Source organism: Rhinolophus ferrumequinum, chromosome 12 (assembly GCF_004115265.2).
Source record: "Rhinolophus ferrumequinum isolate MPI-CBG mRhiFer1 chromosome 12, mRhiFer1_v1.p, whole genome shotgun sequence".
In the NCBI taxonomy this organism is placed as follows: domain Eukaryota; kingdom Metazoa; phylum Chordata; class Mammalia; order Chiroptera; family Rhinolophidae; genus Rhinolophus; species Rhinolophus ferrumequinum.
Genome location: NC_046295.1, coordinates 53,300,436 through 53,321,566, shown reverse-complemented (window position 1 = coordinate 53,321,566; position 21,131 = coordinate 53,300,436). Strand labels below are relative to the sequence as shown.

General features: G+C 45.9%; 1 protein-coding gene across 5 annotated transcripts in view; it reads right to left on the bottom strand.

Moving 5' to 3' along the window:
- Nucleotides 1-21,131, bottom strand: part of FRMPD1 (FERM and PDZ domain containing 1) — a 117,363-nt gene that overhangs the window by 52,910 nt on the left and 43,322 nt on the right. The window contains exon 1 of one of the 5 annotated variants that reach the window (XM_033123864.1): nucleotides 20,960-21,064. The exons of 2 other annotated variants lie outside the window; for them this stretch is intronic. The gene's annotated coding sequence lies outside the window, so the exon portion shown is untranslated. Of the gene's footprint in view, nucleotides 1-6,729; nucleotides 7,275-19,815; nucleotides 19,835-20,959; nucleotides 21,065-21,131 lie in introns of those variants that run through there. 2 more of the 5 variants (XM_033123865.1, XM_033123863.1) reach the window with 2 other exon arrangements.

The window sequence follows — 21,131 nt, the reverse complement described above, 5'->3', positions numbered from 1 at the left end:
TCCCATTTACGTGAAATATTCAGAACAGGTAAGTCTGTAGAGACAGACAACAGAGTAGTGGTTGCCAGGGGCTTGCAGGAGGAAGGCATAGGGTGTGTCTGTCTAATGGGGAAGGGTTTTCCTTTTGGGATGATGAAAAGTTCAGGAACCAGATAGTGGTAATGGTTGCACAACGTTGTGAATGCACTTAATGCCTCTACATTGTGTACTTAAAAATGGCTTTTAAAAGGTAAATTTAATGTTATGTGCATTTTACCATACGCACAAACACAAAAGAATATATGACCAATCATGCCAAATACAGCCAAGACAGCCAAAAGATCCTTCCTGAAAAGGGGCCACAGACTTGGCGATTCAGAACTTCGTGATAACGCATTCTCCCCGGTGCCACCTGCTGCTACACCTCCGCGCAAAGTATCAGGGGCTGGACTAGAAGACTGTTAGGGCCTTTCCAGCTCAGAGATCATAAAATCCTGCCGTCTTTAGTACACCCTTGACATTCAATATGAAGTTCTTTTCCTCTCCACAGACTTGCTGGTTATTACAAATGCCCTGAACCTGTTAAGAAAAATTCTCTTGACAGTCATCTGGGCATAATTCAACAACCCTGTGGAATGCAAACTCAAAGCCTAGATTTGTTCTTTTTTTTTTTTTAACTATGAAATGATTCATCAAATGTCGTTACATGCTGACTAATTTTCAATAGCCTCTGAGAACGTTTGCTACTACACACACCCAAAACAAAACCCACAGCAAGTGTGGTGCTTGGGAAATTCAGGCCGAGGACTCCCAAAGCTGCACATAGGAAGCATCTCGCCACCCTGGTGGACTGAGATTTCACTCCATCTGTCTGTGTCTAGGGAAGGAAGGCAGGGCTCCAAATCTATCATGCTAAAACAAAACAAAACAAAACAAAATAAAACAAAACAATAACCACCACCACTGCAGCATGAGAAACTGAACGGCTTCCAGAGCTGGGCCCAAGACACACTTCACAGCGCTCTTGCCCCAGGACCTGTGACATCAGGCTCTGGCCTGGCCAGAGAGATCTCGAGGTCTCTGAAAGTCCTCACCCTTCTGATAGACTTGGCACTGACCGTGGGCTTGTGGGTCCCCCGTCTCTGCATTTTTCAAGTCTGGTCCCTGGGTCTTCATATACTAGTCTGAAGGGTCTACAGCCATCCCAAGTCAGAGGATTTGGTCCAAACCGTCGGTGCCTTACATTCAACTCCTATCAAGCACCCTCTTTTTGTTGGATATATAGAGGAGATTGAGGTTAACCAGACACAGCCAGTGCCCTTGGAAAGTTCATTGTTATAGAGAAGACACCTACATTAAAAAACTCCTAACCAATACGAGGCAGAACGCAGGGCCCATGAGAAAAAAACTTCTAAAGTGTTCCAGGAAGTCTATGAAATGACTTCTGCCAACCAGTGGGGTGGCATGTGCCTTGCTCATCTCTGCATGGAGCTTGGGAACGGCCGATGGCTGTCAGACAGCCAAGAACACCAGGTGCCGCCTGCCAATCAGGACCCTGTGCAAAGGTTCAAGCCAATGGGCCACTCTGGCTGTCTTAATTAAGCCCTAATTAAACATTCTGCCCAGAAACTTCTCCCTCCTGTAGAACTGCCTGGTTTACAGCAAACAATGCAAGGACTCGGGTCAGCTGTTTGGAGATGGCAGCCATTAGGAGCGGTACTGACAACTGTGAATGGATGCTAACTTAATTCAGAGATCACTGAAAACCACAAGGGCCAGAAACCGTGGAATTCAGCCCTAATTAAGCATTATGCCTTCTGTCCCTGACCTCAGTAGAGGAAAGTGTCCAGTTTGGGTCACCCTACTTTAAAAGGACACAGAGACTATCCTGGCTGGGAGTTCTGCCTCAGGAAAGAGGAAAAAGCTATGTAAGAAGATGCTCACCGACGCACTATCTTTAAGGATGAAAAGCAAAACTGAGAGAGAATGGGTACCTTACGTACAGCACATCCACTTTCTCGAATCCTTACGAACTGCTAACCAGAACCATACGACATGCCAGGAAATGCAGTTGGTTTAATGTAAGGTATAAACCAGAGGCTATAAAGCTGTATCTGTGCTTTGAGTACAGCTGTGAAAGGGACGCTGTGCAGAGACAGGCAGGAGACACAAAACAAGTTTGATCTGATGGATGCTGGATTTAGCAGTAAATTCTTCTGGGTTTTATTTTGATTCCCATAATTATAGTTTGTGCACAATGGCCCCTCTTCTAAGGATCACAGGGACGATCTCTGAGAAGAGAAGCAAAGCTTTGAGGGATGGCACAAAGGTGCCGCCCTGGAAGCAGCAGCATGACAAGCAAAGGCACAGCCGTCTGAGCATCAGCAGACGCACACCTCATTTAGCCAGGGCACTGCCCCCTGCTGTCACCTCCGCTAGCTCTTTCTCCTTCCAGTACCTCCACTTCGACCTCTAAGGCCCCTGCCACCTCCGAGTCCATGATTCTGGCTGGCAGAGAGGTCAGAGGTCTCATCTACTCACATGTGACTGACACGAACAAGCCCACTCTGGGGCACATCTGTGGCAAGGACATCACGAGCACCATTAAATGCCCGCTCCCCCAACTTGCCAAGCCCGGAACCTAGGCATCCATCTGAGAGTCTTTGTACCCGTCCTCCAAATCCAACCTCTCTCCAACTCCCGTTGATGGGACCTCCTAAACATCTCTCAAGTTTCCACTTCTTTCCATCTCCACTGCCGTCCCACATGCTGAGACTAGCATGATCTCTCGTGTGGATCGTACAGCACCTGGTCTCCCCACTTCAGTCTTGCTCTCCTTCTCTCTCTTTCCCATACCAGAGCGCGATCTTTTTCTAAGATGTAAATCTGACCTTGTCACTCCCCTGCATAAAACTCTACGATGTCACCCGTAGCTTTTCGGATAATGTATGAGGGTCTAGAGGGTGAACACTGGCACCAGACCTCCTGGGCTCATATCACAGCGCTGTCCCTTACTAGATCTGTGACTATGGGTAGGTTACTTAACTACTTGGTGCCCTAGTTTCCCCAGGGGTAAAATGTGAATAACAATGGCACCTACCTCACAGGGCTGCTGTGAGGATTCGTGAGTCAATGCAGGTGAACTACTTAGAACAGTGGCTGGCATACAGTGAGGACTCCATAAATAGTAGCTGCTGGTTTTTATAGATTTATAATTTTAATAGACCTTCAGGGCCCTACCTGTGCAGACCCCACTCAGCTCTCCAGCCTCTTTGCTTTCCTCTATATCACTGCTCTCCGCCTCCCAGGGCGTTTCAGTCCTACGGAAACTCTTCCATTTTTGCTCTTGTTGCTGAGCCTTTGCATGTGCCATTTTACTGCCAGATACATTATTCCTGCTCCTGTCTTGTCCAACTGATTTTGAAAAAAAAAAACACTTTATTGAGATATAATTCACACACCATAAAATTCACCCACTTAAAGCGTACAAGTCAGTGGTTATTGGTATATGCATGGAATAGTGCAACCATCACCACAATCAATTCTAAAGCATTTTCATCATCCCCAAAAGGAATTCCATACCCACTAGCACTCACACATCCCCCAATTTCCCTCTAACAATGCCCCCCAGTCCTAGGCAACAACTAGTCTACCCCAATTGATTTTTAGGTCTCAGTTTACACCCTATTTGTTGTTAAGTTCTCTCTGACCTGCAACTCTGGGTCAGGTGCTTCCACAGTACCCATAGTTTCCCCGCTCTCAGAACTCTATTTGACTATTCACTTATGTTTATCCCCTGCTGGCACACAAGCTCCACATGAGCAGGGTTGCGGTTATTTGAGTCACCAGGATTCTTCAGTGCTTAACAGATGTGCAGTAAATAATGATTGAATGACTGAAACCAACGGTGCTAGGGAGCCAAAGCCCAGGCCTTTTCGAGACAGCCCTCCTGAAAGAAATCAACAGCAACCGAGTCTTCTCTGTACCACAAATACTAGAAGTAACAACACATTAAACAATTTATGACATTCACATTTCCTACTATCCCTAATAGAGCCACAACTGGAATAAAGCAGATCCTTGTAAAATGAGTTTGATTCAGGTGCTTTAACGAAGCAAACCCATGAGTGAGAAGAGAAAAGAGCTTTGGAGGCTGAGTAGGAAGAAGCAAGAAAGATTCACGTTTCAGGTATTTGATATTTGTGGATTTTATGTGGCCTGGCATTACCAGGTCATTACTCCGTAAGATGATCACAAATACTTTTTGTTTAAAAGAAGATGTTAGAAAAGAAAAGAAAACAAAGAAGGAAGGAAGAAGTTCATTCTGGAAATTTCCTATAAAGCCATTCTATTAAGCAATTTCTATTTTCTTGCAGATTCCTCATTATAAAATTAGAGCTGTGTTCCCCCAGACAATCTATGCCCTGGAAGTTTATTTCAAAATCCAATGCCCATAATAAGAAAAGCAATTACCTCCTAATTAAACATTAAGATTGTTTTTCAATATGTCAACATACTGCTGCAAAATAGCTACAAAATAAAGACAAAAGCCTCCCACCTCCCCCATATACTTCAATCTACTTCATATATTGGTGGTAAATTAATCTTTCTAAAAGCACATCTCCACTCCTGCCTTCCCTCATTCAAAACCTTTCAATGGCTCCCCATTGCCTTCAGGAGAAAGAACAAATTCCTAAGTGGGTGTTTGAAGGTCCTTCTCCTAGTGGCACTGACCTATTTCTATAGCCTCATTTCCTTCTAATCACCTTCAAATAATCCCCGATCCAAACAAAATGCACTGAGAGTCCCTGCCATGTCTTTAGCTTTTTTCTACCTCTGCCTAGAATGTTCTCTACTTACTCCAAACTCCTCATGTCAAAATCCTACCTCCTTTTAAGACTCACGCAAATGTTACCTCCTCCAAGAAGTCTTCCACGATGCCCTCTTCCATGAAACATGCCGTCTACCGCCTCTAGGCTTCCACAACCCTTTTACTAAAGATGATTCGCATGTATTCATCACTGTCTGGCTCGTGTTACAGTTACTTCTAAATATATTCTCTGCCTCCTGATAAACTATAAACTCGAATACATGTCCCCCTCACACTTAACACATGCCATGCAAATAGAAGGTACTAAAATATATGTTGTATGAATGACTAAAATAACAAATGATAGAAAACAGTATAATATGGTCAGAAGCAGTCTAATTGCTTGGAGAGGTAGCAAATCTTGAAACTTAGGAAATATACCTCAGTGTTTGGGACATTTTGTTTATCCACAAACCTGTTTCTGTTGGAATCCCATATTTTCATTATTTGCCCACAGAACTCCTGCTAGGTGTCTGTGTGTATGTGCACGTGCACGCATGGGGAGTGGGGGAGAAGAGAGAGAGAGGGAGGGAAGGAGGAAGAGAGACAGAGAGAGAGAGAGAGAGAGAGAGAGAGAGAGAGAGAGAGAGAGAGAGAGAGGTAGTGATGGGAAGCAGAGAGCAGACAGAAGGGGGATTATTATAAAAAACTGATAGCAGCAACAGAGAAGCTCCTCCGTCAGTGAAGAAAACTCAAAATCCCCCCAAAAGCCAAGGTGTGTCACTCTCCTGGCTGTCAAACACAGGGAGGGTATGACTGAAGCCCTGTCAGGCAGTGTTTCTCTGACCTTACTGAGTATGGGATAACCTGGAAAGTCTATTAAAACACAGATAGGTCCCAGCGCCAGAGTTTTTGAATGTCTTAGGTCGGGCTGAGATGTTGCATTTCTAACAAGCTCTCCGTAATGCTGACTGGGGCACCACTCAGGATCATCCACACAGACTGGCGAATGAATCAAGGGGTTCAGGGTTGGATGATCAGCTGTGGTGTAAGGCAAAGGCATTGCTAGAGTTAGAAGATTTGTTTTTTAATTAGACTAAGGTATGTGGAAAAATTAAATCAGACAGAGATGTTTCCTTCTCACTTGCAATTCAGAAGCTAAATTCTATAGCGTAAACCAAGCAGCTATGGGCAAGGAAGTCAGGAGACCTGGGTTCAGATCCTGATCTATTACTACCATGCTTCCCCAAAAATAAGACCTAGCTGGACCATCAGCTCTAATGCACCTTTTGGAGCAAAAATTAATATAAGACCTGGTATTTTATATTATATTATATCATATTATATTAAAGACCTGGTCTTATATCATAGTAAAATAAGACCAGGTCTTATATTAATTTTTGCTCCAAAAGACACATTAGAGCTGATTGTCCAGTTAGGTCTTATTTTTGGGGAAACAACAGTAGTTAGCTGTGTTACCACAGACCATGCGTCACCCTCTCAGGACATCATTACACCATCTGAAACACACAGGCACTCAACCTGAAAATCTCCAGTGTCAGATCTTACATCCTATGACCTCACAAGTTTGAAAACCTGTTGGCAATTTAGTTCCAGAACTGGATGATCATCCCATCTACATATAAAATGATTCAAGACACTCCAACTTGAAAACACAAAGCAAACATGAGAAATAATGACCGGTTAAATTTGAGAACCCATAACAAATAAATTGCAATTCTGGAGACTGAAAGAACCTTTACTTAAATAGGTTTCACAAATAAGAAGAGCTCACCAACAAATAACTGTGGACATAGATTTTTTAAATATATAGCAAAGATATTACAATTAAAAAACAAAACAAAAAACAAACAGCTCCCTCTCTGAGAACAGTCTAGAGAAAACAGGATGTATTACAGAATGAGAAAACATCAACTCACCAGATGAGCAGAGTTGAAGGGAATCCTCCCAGGAAAGAAATCTGCCCCTTTTCCTCATGCTGGCACCTCCTCTCCATCCCAGGACACTGCTCCACGGCCTCCCAACACACAGCTATTTTTAAAGATAAAAGGCCACATTCCCAAGATTGTGGCCACACGAATGTGAATATCAAATGACCTTCCCATAGCTCATCAGTGAGCCCAAGTAAAACTGATGGCCGGGCCATGTGGGCCAAGTTGGATGGTCTGTCTGTGGCCCGGGCCCCACTTATCTGCTGATACTAGGCAGCTGCCCCTTTACCCTCCACAGGAGTCTGGCCTCTCTCTTTTCAGCACGACAGGCCCAGAAGTCCTTCAGATGCCATTCTCATCCTCAAGACCTCAGCCACTTGAAACAGCAGAGAGAGGAAACCCTAGAAGTCCTTGATTAGCTACCTGGCTTCCTCTGTGCCAAGGGCAACAAAGAAGATAAAGCCCAAGGTCTCACAGGGCATGCATTTTATCATTGTTGAGTTTATTCTGCGCCTGGTCCACTGCTGGTTCTGCCCAGCCATCTTCAGTTAAAGTTAATAGCAACGGCATTAAGTCGATAAGCCTCCCAGCATCCCCGGGCGACAGGTCACCCTCAAGCACATTATCCCCCCTTAACAGATGGGGAAATGACGCCACGGGAAGATTAAATAACCTCCCCAGCCTCAAGAGCCTACCACAGGTGGAGCAGAAGCCGATCCCAGCCCTCATGCCAGCTCATAAACGGATAATGCTCTGGAGAAAGGGTCCCGTGCAGCGTGGATGATTCACATGACAGAGACGAAAAAGAAATAAGCACAGAGAAAACCTTAAAACCACTCCAGTTGTCTCTTGTCCTGTGTCTCCCCAGAATGCCATGAGAAAAGAATGATTTTTGAATAGACAAGTATTAGATAAAAGACGGCATGGGTGTGGATGCAATGACAAGACAGAACAGACCTATAGGCATCCAGGGGCCTCAGTGACTAGGGTCAAAGGAGGGGTCAGGCCAAGCGGGGCTCTATCAGTGACCTCTGTCCTCTGCATCCCCAGGGCTCTGCACAAACTGGGGAGCTCTGGCCTGAAATTAGATCCACTTCATTCCTTTACACAACGAGTATATGCATATCTAACGCGGACAAGTCACTGAGAGAGACATAAAGATGAATTGGAGTATCCCTGCAGTCAAGAAGCTTGAAATGTCATCAAGGAGTGTACATAAATCTCTAAAACACAAAGTTAAAAATAGTAAGGAGCACAGCAGAGAGGCTGGTAGAATGTCTGGGCTTTGATGGTGGAAGGTCACATCCAGCTACAGTAGGATGGGATCACAGTATGGATACAGTAGGGTGGGATCAGAGCAGGCCTTGTGGAGGAGATGACCAAGCTATGAAGGATAGGAAAGGGAGCACTGCAGGCAGTGGCGGGGGATGGCATAGAAAGTGCATAGATGCGAGATGGCACTGGGCTACCCTGAAGACAAGCTCAGGAAGAGAGATGTGGGGGACAAGGTTTGAGAGATTTAGGATAGGAACAGCACAGAGAAGCCATATCCCCAAACGCTGTCAGGGTGGGACTACAGAGGTTAAATTTCACTCCTGGCCATAGTGCTCAGCACTATACCTTATTCACAGTAGGCGCCTAATAAATGTCACTGAAGCAAAATGCAAGGAGGCAAGTTAAGTCATGGGAAACGCAGGACAACTGTGAAAGAAGATGCTCAAAACACTGCCTCGATTTTTAGAATCAATTGCTATACAGTCAGGACAAATCCTAAGTTTAACTGTCCAAAATATATGCTATATTTTGTCCCAAATCGAGACCATAATACTTGCCATCAGCTTCTCACCCAAGAACATTGTGAAAATTAATGATGATGTAATGTCTGTGAAATGTTCGGAGCTCTTTGGAGATGTGTGGCAAGAGGCATCACTATAAATATTTAAAGAGATTCTACCCAGCTCTGATCTCTTTTTCTGCAGACTAATGTTACGTCCACAGGATAAGGTGATGCCAGATTGGCCTCTAAATAAACCTTTCCTCAGACAGGGCCCAAAGCAGGTGCCTTTTCCTAAGTCCCTTTCATGTGGCTGATGAAACCACCCCAACAATGCAGGGGTGATTTCCAACTTGGTTATCCAGGATTACCCAGGTTTATTCAAGGATGTGGGGACAAAATGCATCAGACAGCAGAGCAAAATAGATTTCAAAAGATGGTCTTCTGTGGGACCCCATTTTTTAAGCATGAGAGAATCCAGTGAAAACTTCAAGGGGAATCATTTTAGCAAAACCCACATCCTAAGCCGATTAACATTTTTAGGTCTAACACAGTACCCAAGAAAGGAAGAAATAAGAATAGCGCCCTGGGTTCAATTACAAATGGAGTGGAAAAAATAATTTCAAAAGTTCAAGGGGAAAAAAAATCAATCTATTTCCTTCCCCCAAAGCTTTCACTTCTATAAATACACTCACACAAATGGACCTAAGACCACTCTTCCTTATGAAAACCATACCTGTCTGGAATTTGCAAGATAAACGATGTGCCTATACTGCCTTCAACCCAACGAAACTCAAACAATGCTCTCCAATAGCTTGTCTCTTCTTAAATAACATTCATTTTCCCCCTCTGATGATAAAAGCAATATATGTACGCAGTAGAAAATGTTTCTTCTTAGAAAGAAGAAAATCATCCACTATAATCTACAAGTTGCTAATTACCCTTCTAGCCTTTTTGTCTGAAAATACTCACTTTCAACATAATTGGGAACTTACTACATAGACTGGTTTATAGCCTGATTTTCCTCTTGGAACAATACACTGTAAACATGTCCTTGTCTCCAGTGTTCTACATTATTTTTCATGACCTATAGACAGGAGTGCCATTTGTAAAGCTAAGTCCCTATTGCTGAACATTTGGGTTACTTTAGCAATGTCTGTATGAGAAACAATGTTGAGATAACCATCTTTGCATAATCCAGCTCTAGTTATTGTCTTAGGATCAATTCCGACGAGTGACACTGCTGGGTAGAAGACTGTGCACAAGTTTTTGAGGCTTTAGACATGGCCAAGTTGCCCTCCAGAAAGGTTATCCCAGGCTCTCTCCCTCAGCCAGTAGGAAAACTATTTCCCCCAAACGCTCACTGACCCCTAATTTAGGAATAAAGGGGGTGCTGCTGCTTCTATTTGCAGTCCTTTGGTTACTCTGGAGGCAGATTTTCCCCCTATATGTTTAGTTCCTACGGTATGTTTTTCAGAGTGTTTTTTTTATGTGTGCTATTCATTGGAAAGCCAACATGCTATTCCTTCTCCAAAGGGTATTTCCCGCCCCCGCCCCCGCCCCCAACCTGCCACTTCCAAGGGCAGCCCAGTGACCCCCCTGCTCAGCATCAGCCACCCACATTTTCACGTTGGTGCCCTCCATTCCTTTCTCAATTTCACAGTTTCAGCAGTAAGTCAGGCTCAGAACCTAATAATCAGTCACGTATTTGCTCATCCTGTTATTTACCTTCTAGCTCTTGGGGGTCTGTAATGCTCCAGGCACCATAGTAAGAGAGAAGCATAAACATGACACTATGAAAATCCTAGAGAGGGAGAATCAATGAAGCTCAAACAGAAGTACACGAGAATTATGGGATAAGCTGGAGGTTTACGGGTAGGTGAAAGGACAGAACAGCTAGGCAAAGGGGACCACATGAGCAAAGGTCCTGACGCAGGCTAACATGTAACGTGTCGTGTGTTGAAGGAATATTTTCATTATGAAGGCATGAGAATGAAGGGCTGAAGATGAGACTGAAAAGTTAGCTCATGCTGAATTCACCTGCTGTTATGCTCTCTTCCCTGCACCTCTACTCTGCTTGCAAGCCCTGGCCCATCTCCAACGCAGACTCCTCCAAAAAGCCTTCTGGAGAACCGTTCTTACCATCCATCTTTCCACACTTCTCCGCCTGGGCCAGAAGTCTTGGCACTCACACCAATCTACTCAGCAAACCCCAATGAATAGATGGCTCTGTTCCCTGATTCCTGGGTATACATTTTATCAGTCCAGCTAGAGAAGAAACTTCCAGATAGTGATACATTCTCTCATAGCCTCTCCACACTGGGCTAACTTATAATAGGCAATCAATAAAAGCTTATAGAATCTAACCAAATTAAATTGGGCAAAATAAATACAAGAGAAGGGACGAGAGTACCCAGTGTATATGCATCTAACTATCACTCAGACAACTGGGAAAATTGAAACTGTCTTTGAAAATTAGATTCTGAACACAATCATGGCAAAAAATAGATCAATTCCCTTTCGGCATGTAATTCTGTACCTACTTACACATTTCTCAGTTAGGCACCCAAACAGTACTTGTTAAAACTGTGCTGCACATCCCAAGAGCTTCTGTGAATAAAGGTCAATATGTTCTGGAGATTTGGGTTTTTCTTTTCTTTGCAGGAAGAAGGAGGAGCAAAAAGAAAACAAAGCCCCCAATGTAGTACATGCTGTCTCTGCTGGGATTTTCCATACTGCTAATTCCAATTCAAAGCAAAAATCCTAATGCCACCTGGGAGGAACCAGTCTCCATCATTTACGCCCTCATGCAGGCAACAAACATTTTTAGATAATTCTTCCCTGAAGGCAGAGAGCCTACACATGCCCCAAGTGGCTAGTCTCCCCTGTTCTGGTTCGGATTCCCCCAGCTCTGGATTCATCCCCTACCATAGCATTCATCACACTGCTTTGATTGTTTGTCCCCACACTGGGCTGTGACTGCTACAAGGCTGATGGCTGTTTCTCTGTCCTTATTGCTCTGGGGCCTAGAATATCACCCTCCACATAGTGGATGATCAATCTATATTGTGAGATTAAATGTAGTGCCACGGTTATAAAGGACCTTAGAAACAATCCAGCCCACGGAGAGGAAACTGAGGCCAACAGGGGAAGCAGCCTCTCCAAATACACACAGAGAGCTGGTGGTAATTAATAGGTGGAAGAGAGAAAGAAATCAAAAAGGGCAGCAATGCTTGAGGAATTAGGAGGCTGAGGGGCTTGGTGGCATTTGGAAAGGATGATCATTTCGGGGAAAACTAAGTTTGATTCTGCACAGCCTCTAATGCATGGAACAAATCTTTTCTCTCCTCCATGACAGTCCTTCAGATCATATAAAAAGGAAACTAACGTTTATTGAATATTTACCATTTGTAGGTGGAAAACAGCGATCGTGTCCTCCCTGTGTCTTCTTTTCTGTAAGTTTAACACTCACAGATAATCACTTAAATAAGCAAGTAAATAATGTGCCTCAGGTCATGCAGCTGGTGAACTGGGTCAGACTGAGTCAAAAGCCCAGGCACCTTCGCCTGCACCCCACTGCCTCTCTGACCCTAGCTCTGCCGCTAGAGGCACCCCACTTCCTCTAGCTCTGAGGCTACAGGATTCCAAGGAAGAGCCACTAGACCTCGTGAGCAAGTTCACAGGTGGGCTTGGCCATGTCCCAGGATAACAAGCAGCAGCTCCAAAGGCTGAGTATTAGGTCTGCAGCCTCCCCCACCCTCTAAAAGTACAGAGAGCAGGTACCACCCCTCGCTAGTACTAGGCTGATAGGCCAGACCCACTTCGGGAGCAGGTGTAAGATGGAGAAACACAGAGGCCTGCATTTGCCCTTCGCTTAGTTAGGATACCACTGGTGACAGTAAAGAGCAATGAGGGCAGCTGGGAGCCAGATGCAAGTAAGGCAGTCATCAAAATCACAGTCCTTCATTTCATCTGTCAACACTGTTTGCCAAGCCTCTTCTGGGCTCTGGATTGAGCGAGAAGCAGGGCTCAGCCCCTGCCCGGGAGAAGCTCACAGTGTGGCAGGTTACATGGAAAACCCTGTGACCCCACGATCTGGGGAGTGTTATCTTGGAGGGATAAGGAAGCAGGAGTGGGAGAGCTTCCCCAGTCTGAAAAAGAATTCTCAGACAAAGCAGGACATTTTGATGTGGGGATAGTTCCAAGCAGCTACATCAAACAAGCTTTGTCAAATGGAAAATCACTGTTCTTTAAACCCAGAAGCAAAAGGAGAAGCGAGCTCTCTGAACTGCTCCTCCTTCCCTGTCCTCAGGGCTCCAAGCAGTACAGTTGAAATATCTGCCGTACTAGACGATCCTTAAGGTATCTTTCAAAGCTGAGTTTCTTACAGTTCCGCTCTGGTTGCGTGACCAGAAAAGGGGCCACATGGGATCCTGGGAGGGATACAACTGAGGGCCCTTTTGGGTGTACTGCTCTATCTGCCTTTCCCCTCTTTCTCTCTCTCTTACTCACCCATTAGGGCTCCGTGCAAATGCCAGTCCCTCCTGGAAGCCTTCCTGGATCTCGCCCAAGGCATGGCCATCCCTCTGCAGGGCTCCCAGGGGTCTCTGGAACACGCAGCACCCTGACCTGCACTGACTTGCTGCCAGCTGCAGGTAAGGCAGGGATTGTCTGATTCACCTGTCTCCGGCCTCTTTCCCAACCCCTCCCGCCCCCATCCCTCTCAGGCCTTTCTTAGCAAAGCAAATTGTGAGCGGGAATCCTGGAGCAGCAGTGACAGCCATGACAGAGAGTATGTAGCTGTTTGGTGGCACACCCTCTCAGGCCACTGTCCGTCCTCTGCTTCCCACACTCCCCTGCCGGCTTCCCCAGACCCAGAACTCCTGCTGCCCCAGGCCTTCCGGGCACTCTGGAATATCAACTGCAAACAAAGTGCTGCAGACACTTTTTGGAGAAAAAGTACATTTTATTGGGCATTGCATTTGGAAAGCCCATTAGCCAGCAGCAGACTAAAGACCCCACTTAAAGGACCCTGGGACTTCTGAAACACGCTAGCTAAAGAGCAAGAAGATCATACTACAACGCACTTTCAAGGCTGCAAAGTACATTTCCTGATTTTTTTTTTACTGAAAGAGGTATGTACTTGGGCACTGAGAATATAAATAATTTCCTTCAAGTTCAATGAGCCAATCTTGGACTAAGTTAGAGGGAAAACACAAGGACTTTAAGCCTTCCTCTGTGTGTCCCTTCTCTACCCGGAGCACATTCACTGTGGATCTCCCCTAAGTCTAAGAACTGTTAATGAATATTTTAAGAGCCAGCTTCTCCTTCCCATTGATAAAAACTCCACTGACTAGCCAGAGCTAGCTAATGAAAATGGGGGAATGGACCAGAAAGACCTGCGTTTTCCTGGGCAGCCTAACCCCCGAGCCCCACCCGCATCTGTGGGATCGGGACGATTAGAGCAGCCCCAGTACCCTCACATTCTGGACACTCAGCCATGATGCTGCAGGAAAGAAGACACATGACACATGCAGAATGAAGACCTGAGGCCGGTGACCCCGAGAGCTGGGTTCAAAGACAACTGAGAGAAAAGACGATCACATAAGTAGAGAAAGCCAAAGGCTGAATGGCGGTCTGTAAAAAGCATGTCCGTGCACTGATTCCAGGAACCTGTAAATGTTACCTTATTTGGAAAAAGGGTCTTTGCAGACGTAATTAAGTTAAGGATCTTCAGACAGCATTTATCCTAGATTATCCAGATAGGCCCTAAACCCAATGGCAAGTGTTCTTTATGAGTGAGGCGGAGGGAGGTTTGACACAGACAGAAGAGAAGGAGACAATGTGACCAAGGAGGCAGAGATTGGAGTGACGTGTCCACAAGTCAAGGAATTCCAACAGCCATCAGAATCTGGGAGAGGCAACGAAAAGATTCTCCCTTAGAGCCTCCAGAGGGAGTACGATCCTGCCAACACCCTGATTTCAGACGTCTGGTCTCCAGAAGTGGGAGAATAAAATTCTGTTATTGTAAGCCAAAGTTGTGGTGATTTGTTACAGCAGCCGCAGGAAACTAATACAGTGTCTTAGAAGTAATTGGACTGATGAAGGATCTGATTCCCAGAGAGGGGGCTGACTCAGCCAGAGCCACTCCACATCAGCCACTGGTTCAGGACACCCTCTTCCACAGCCCACCAGGCCTCTCTGACACCAAAATGCATGCAGTTCCCCAGGGGCCCAGAGCAGAGCCCAGAAGAGGGCCTGGCAGTAAACTCTAGGGGGTCCGCAGGGAGCCTAACTGGGCCTCCGGTTATCCTAATACAAAGACAGACTGATCCTCCATGGTGAGCAGGTCTCTTCTGCACGGCTGTGTCCATTCTTAGCTCTGTCCTTTTCAGGGGACTGAATAAACTGGGCATTCTGACTGAAGAAGTGAAGACTTGGGGACCTGATCCCCCTTTGCATGTCCAAGTGGCTTAAACGGCTGTCATGGGGAAGAAGAAATGGATTTTTGTGTGGGGCTTCAAAGGGCAAAATCAAGGCCACTGAGGCAGGCACGGCCCTGGAGGAAGAGTTCGGTTCAGCATAAAGAAGAACTTTCTAATAATCAGAGCCAACTGACAATGGAACAGGAGTGCCTCAGGGATTGGCAGGTCTAACAGAGAGAGGCTAGCTGTGCTAGGGGAATTCCTGCCCCAGACAAAAGCGGCACTTGGTCATCTCCGGAGTTGGCAACCCTGTTGAAGGTCCACGACTGTTGGCAAAAATATCCTGTATAGTATCCTGCATGAATCTAGGCTTTCGGCAGGGAATGCTCTCTCTAACAAACTTACGACACAGTTTTTGTGAAGAACGAAGTACTGCAACTACCCAGGAATGAGCTCAGAAATCATCCCTTCTTGCTCCTATATTCAAAATGTACCCCGCTCTGAGGAAGGAAGAAAGAGGAAAAGCATATATCTCCATATGGACGTCCAACCTGACCAACAGCACGTGCACCAGCAGCAGGGGAGCCTTGGACAGCCTGGGCTTGACGTCCTTCTCCAAGGAAAGCCGGAGAACACAGGCTCCAGCTACCAATGGAAGTATTCTCATAAGAACAAATAAATAGCACCCTCATTTAATCTTAATAATTGCTGTTCCTTTTGCATCCTTCTGAATTCTACATTTGGAACAAAGGAAAACACAAAGCAGTAGCTCAGAAGCTTAACTACATTGATCCTCACAAGTTAGCCTTAGAGAGGTCTTTTTGCGGGGGGTTGGGGGGAAGGTTATTGCTATTGCTGGTTGTGACAAGGTACAGCCTACACCTTACATTCTGGATACTCAGAGAACAGGAAGTGCAGCATTTCTCATCTGTCTTCTCTTAAGTCAAAATCTCAAAGAACTAAGCACAGTTGCATCCGGATGAATTACTCTGAAGTTCTTTCTGTTTAGGATTTTGAAATTTTGCCGTGTTACCCTTTTACAAATGGCTGAACTTCTCAGATCATTCCTCAAGAGAGGTCAAAAGAACATACTTCATAATTTTACATTTACCACTATATCTTTTCTAGCCTATAATTAGGTTTTTTCCCCCTCTTCCCCCCTCCCCCAAAGAACCAACATGAAGCGCACACATCAATTAGCAGCCAGCTTGTGAAAAGATTAGAAGCCTGAACTATTTCTAACCAATGGCAAAAAGGTCTCCAAACATCAGGTAGGTCCCTGAAAATAGTGTCACTTCAGTGCAAATAATGGCTTACTGCCTTTACATCAATCGGCCAAGCACCAAACTGGGCTTCCCACTGTCCTTCAGGCAGATAGTTAATTTATTTTAACACTGATATCTGCAGAGAGGCATAATGTAATCTATAGCTACCAAAACAAATTTAAGACCACGTTATCCTGCTTCCATGAATATATATTAAGTTTGGTGTATATTAGACTATAGTAGAAGGACAGCTACAACAGCTGTACATAAATCAACATTTTATATACTGACGGGTGTTAAGTACACAGGCATGTTTGGTATTTGAAAGCTTTCCATACCAGATCTTTTGGTATAGTGAAGGATCCTTTTATGATATAAACAATTATTGCCAAGAGTATCAAGCTTGAAGCTTCAAATTTTACATAGAATACTTATTAAAATAGGCCATATTAAAAAGCTACATTCAAATTCAGACTTATCTTTGAGGGGACCTCAACTTTTCATCAGATGACGGACCTACATTTCAGGGTCCACAAGCCGCAAGTCAGTTCAGCTGAGAACTACCCCCCCGCCCCCCCCCTCACCCGGAATCAGCATCACGTTTCTGGTTTGACTCAAATCAGATCTTGGGAAAATCACAGGCTTTTGTCAATCCAGTGCAGCCAACACATATCAAGCTTGCAGTAGGGCTAGGCTCTGTGAGGAGGGTTAGAGGGTAGGGTTAAGAGGGACATTGTGCCCACCCTCCCAGGGACTTCTCAAGGCCGTGGTCACACACACAAGTGACCACACACAAAATTCTTCAAGGTTGACAGTGATGGCATCTCTGTGAAAGGTACTAAGTGCAGTGGGAGGTGAGGGGAAGATGAAAACCCTGGACAAGGGGATGCGGAAGACAGTTCCTAGGGCAGATAGGATTTAAGCTGGGCCTTCAGGCATGAGCAAGACCAGCAGGGCACAGGCTATGCAGAGGGAACAAATGGAAGAGCAAAGGCCTAGAGACCTGGGGGTAGGAGGGATTCGTGTGGAGGACAGGGTGAGGGAGGAGGGCGAGGAAGAGAAGAGATGGAAACAGCCCATCATGTCCGCCCTTCTGAGGACTCCAGACTTCATTATCCATACACAAGGGCCCCCCTGAAGGTCTCTGGACTGCACTTTAGAGAAAGCAGAAGCCTGAGGGTCAGAGAGAGCATGGAAAGATGCAGACATGTTTGAGAGAGATTTGGGGAGTAAAAATGACAGAACTTAGAGAGTAACAAGATTTCAGTAAGGAGGGATTCAGAGAGAGGGTAAGGTCATAGACGACTCTGCTGCCCTGCCATGGAGTTTCCAGCCTGGGAGTGGGAGGGGGACACTGGCCATCAGGTATCCCACAGCCAGTGTGCAAGGCTCGCTTTGGTGGCTCCATGGGCTCAGCCCACCCATGCTTCCCCTTCGCATGTGGATGGACACCTCCAGGGGCGCTACTCTTCAGGACTTGCCAATGAAGAGAGAGGGAAGGGGAGGAGAATGGAGGGAGGGGGACAGAGAAGAAAGGAGGAGGGGCTGGGAGAGGGAAAGAGAGATGGAGGGAGGGAGGGAGAGGTCCTGAAGAAGTGGGTCTACAATGGAATGCCCTTGCAGCAGCAGCAGCAGCTCACCACGCTACTCGGGCCTGATCTCGCAAGTGAGATTGCTGGGACTGGGTGTTCCTCTTTTCAAAACTCCCAAGCCCCGGTGTTGTATTGAAGGGGCAGAGAGCCTGCTCTGGAGTCTCCTCAATAACCATAGGGATGCTATTTGTGCAGACAGCCTGTCTAGTTCTAGAACACACCAAGCCCTTTCAGGCCTCCAGGCCTTCACATGTGCTGTTCCCTGTGCCTGGAACAGTTCTCCCACCCCCTTCATTTAACTTTTATTTGGTGCTTCTTACATACTTGGCACTATTCTAAGTACTTTACATACATCAACTCATTGAATCCTCACAACAACCCTATTACGTAGAGTTATTATCCCCAGTTTACCGATGAAGAAACTGAAGCGCAGAAGACTAAATAACCTGACCATAGAATATATTTAGTTGTTGGGAGGGGCCAGTATTCAAACCCTGGTGGTGTTGCCCCTCATTGCCTTCTCATTCACGAAGAGATGCTGCCTCTGGCAGAGCTGGACTGCCCTTCCCCCAGCTCTAGTCATGAGTGGCTCCTCTCCTTTAGCTCTCAATGACTCAGATATGCCTTCCCTGCCCGCTCTCAGAGGGAGCACCCCCCATTACCTTCTCTCACCTTACCCTGCTTATTTCTGTCCCACCCTTAGCACAACCTGTAATTATCTTATTTATCTATCTTATTATGTATTATGTTTCTCCAACTAGAACATCAATCCAGAAGGCAGGGATCTTCCCTTTTGTTCCGTTTTATTCCTGGAGCTAGAATAATGCTCAGGAACAGAGTAGGTGTTCTATGAATAACTGTTGAATGAACAAGTGAAGGACAGTATCATGGATGCTATGAGGTGGTACACAGGGCCATACAGTATTGCACCACTGTTCTTTACACCCTGTCCTATGCTCCTTCTTTGCCGGCTGCAAGTCCCCAGAAACCTGCACTAAGACACATGGGAGCCAGTGCCCATTTCCCAGTGTATATGGACAACGCTGATATATTTATGACTGTATCTCACAGTCGAATACCCGCACCTGGGTCCTTGAGCATCTAGTGATAAGGCAGGGACTGTGTCTTCTGATCAGCCCCTCTCTGGGCTCCCACCACTAAATGGCATTTGCAGGGCACTGGCTGCTGTTGATGTCAGTGCCTGATCTGATAACAAAAAGTTCCTGCCCTTTGAATCAGGAGGCACCTTGAATATAAATGACATTGTCCCAGGAATGCCATCCTGGTGGTGAGGTTCTAAGTCAATACACACGCCTAAACAAAAAACACCATTTAGATACCCCAGCGTGTCTAGCACCATTTATGGAGCTTACACACTAATAAAAGGAACTAACTGTTATCAAACACGTATTGTATGCAAACACTCAGGCACTTTTACACATGATCTCATTTAACCTTGTGAGTTTGGAATTATTATTATTCCCCTTTCACGAATGAGAAAAGTGAGGATCAGAGGCCCAATATCCAAAGCCAGTGTGGATTCAAGACCAGATTCAGAGCCTCCTGAACCTCTGCCCACTGTCCTCTGCTCTGGTGTCCTGCCTTCTCCTGTGCTTCCACCAGATGCGCCGTTCTCCAACTGGGCCCTATACTTTCCTGCCTCTGTACCTTTCCTCAGATCAGTTCCTTCACCTAAAATGGCCTTTCCACTTTTCACCACCTGTTGAAATCCTCTTCTTCCTTCAGCCTTCCATGCTGCAGGCTTCCTCAACCTCCCCAGTTAGAATTTGCCCTCCTTGATGTTCCCAGAGGTCTCAGGTGGTAACTCCCAGGATGGCCCGCGGTCTGATCCTCTTTATCTCTCACTAGAACCTGAGCAACGTGAGGGTAGAGCCTATCAGTATTTTCCGTGTTTGTTTCCTCCGGAATGGGTGGTGAGAAAGTGCTTGTGCTGAACCACTGAAGAAGGAAGAAGGGAAAGAAGGCACCTGAGAGACCAAAGGCTCTGGATAAATTACCTTTCAATTACAGAGCCCCGGGGCAGGAAGGGCACACTTGGGTACTGCAGTTCTGCTGTTTTCCTGCTCCAGTCACGAAGCACATTCTCACTAGTCCTCTGATGTCATAAAGCTTGAAACTTAAAACCAGGAAGTCAAGGAAGGAAATAAAATAATAAAATCACTTCCATAAGAATCCTTTCATAGTAATGGATTTCACCCATACCCTGGGGAAACCATAATTGCAGCATGAGGGGGACAAGAGATTGGGCGAAAGAACAAAGTTCACCTTCTAGGACGTCACCGTTAATTACCTCATGCTTATTCTGCTATAGCGGCACCAGAATTCACCTCTCCTGGAAAATATGCACTTGGCAAACGGTAGGCCTCTCCAATCACACCTATGTTGAACACTCACCAAAGGATGCCTGCTCTTGAGTGATTTTATATCGTCTTGATTGGAAGACAGCTCAACCATTGGGTTAGACTAGAAACAAAAAGATGCTGGCCTCTATGTCAGGACCCCTAGAACTGGGCATTTATTTTTCCCCAAACAACTATTTTGAGGTTTTTACAAAAATAACTGACTCACAAACAGAAAGGCTTCCTGATATATAAGCCACGTTGGAAACAAATCATTACGCCAGTTGAATATTTTATGATGGTCCAAAGCGCTGAAGGAGGGAAGGCGAGCATTCACCAATCTTTGCCATGCCTATTTCAGGATTCTCAAAGCAAACTGCAAATGCTTCCTTTATTTTCTAAACTCCCGTTTGTAAGTGCTGGGTGGGTTCTTCGTGAAATATTGCCTCTACCCAAAACTGCCTCTAACTATATTGACCTGGAGATTCCACTTCTCCAGAGTTTACAGTGGAAGGACCCCACCCATCACCTAGTGCACACACCTTCCATTTTATAGGCTGCAAATCAGTGAGGGGACTTGCCCAAGGTCACACAATCAGTGGCTGGCAGGGGAGCCACCAGGAGCCAGGGGAGAATCCTCTATCCCCATAGGCTGACTCAATACCCCTGCCAAAGTTCAGTCAAAAGCTGCAGCTGGTTAGCGACATGACCCCCCGAGACTGACTTCTGTGGGTCCCAACATTCCTCGCCACCCCCAAGGAACCCTGGAGCTGAGGACACTCAGAAGTGCCCCTCAACTCACAAAATGGCAATACAGGCGTGGCGTTTCAGGGGATCGTTCCTGGTGAATTCCTCCAGGTCCCGGTGTGGCCGTTGAGACCCGCAGGGCAAGCTGGTCAGAGGTCACTCAGAAAGTTGGCGCTGGCCGAGGTCGCACCTGAACCCCCATCTCCTGCCTCCCGGTTTGCCGCTCT